This window comes from Stegastes partitus, unplaced genomic scaffold, assembly GCF_000690725.1.
Source record: "Stegastes partitus isolate 25-593 unplaced genomic scaffold, Stegastes_partitus-1.0.2 Scaffold86, whole genome shotgun sequence".
NCBI lineage: Eukaryota > Metazoa > Chordata > Actinopteri > Pomacentridae > Stegastes > Stegastes partitus.
In genome coordinates this window covers 814,640-815,805 of record NW_007577817.1, presented here as the reverse complement: position 1 = coordinate 815,805, position 1,166 = coordinate 814,640, and positions in this window count along the sequence as shown.

The window sequence follows — 1,166 nt, the reverse complement described above, 5'->3', positions numbered from 1 at the left end:
TCAGTCTTATCTTTAAGAAATAACACAGTGTCGTTCGCAAGTTGCATAATTTTGATTTCTTGCTGGAAAATCCTTATTCCATTTCAATTGTGATTGTGCTCTATATTTAAAAACAAAAGTTGAGCAGCAATGAGGAACAAAAAAGCACTTAAGGGGCATCCTTGTCTTACCCCTCGTAATACAGGAGATTTTTTTGAGACATTCAGGTCCAGTAAAACAGCACTAGAAATTCCTTTACAAGGCATGCCAACATTACTCACAAAATCCTCTCCAGACCCAAAAGCTTTTAGAGCCTCCAATACAAAGGGATTTTCAATAGAGTCAAAAGCTTTATAAAAATCCAAAAATAGAAGCACTACTTCAGATTCAATATGATCTGAGTAGACCATTAAATCTCATTAGGGCCTGAGCACTACAGTGCGTAGGACCCTCTTGAAACTGAAACGATTATTTTTTGTTTCTGCTTCTTCTTCTTCTTCATGGCCATAAACAATTGTATTTTTGAGGGCCTAAACATGCTCAAATCCGCATGAAAATTTACACACACATCAGAACTGGCGAAAAATTTGATATTTTAAGGGAGTTGGACATGTCAATGCCAAAATGGCTCCATAGTGCCACCTTGAAAATTTCAACGGAGTCCCATCGGAAGCATATTTGACCTCGACCTACGCAATTTGGTAGGTATATGGAGGAGGTCAGGACGAACAAAAAAAGTCAGTGACAGCCATACTCTAGACCCAACAGGAAGTCCACCATTTTGAATTGTTCGTTTGTCCAACCTGAGCTAAGTCCTCCTAGGGGGTAAGTCACAAAGCGCTGAAATTTGGGTAGCATGTAGAATACGCCTTGAAGGTAAAATGTTATTAAAATCATCTGCAAAGGTCAAAGGGCGTGGCCATGGCAACCCTCTGATGTTTGATCCTTTGCCATTAAAGAGGAAGTACTGTGTAACTATCCTGCACCTGCTCCATTCTGCCTCAAACTATACATGTTTGATCAGACTGTTGTCCTGATCACATTCATATGCCCAAATCCATTCACAGTCATAGTGCCACCTATTGGTAACAGGCTGTTTGAGGCATCACACTTCCATGTGCTATTGCTTCAAACTTTGTGATGTCATTCTTAAAATTGGTCAGCTAAGTCTTCCCATGTTGACGATG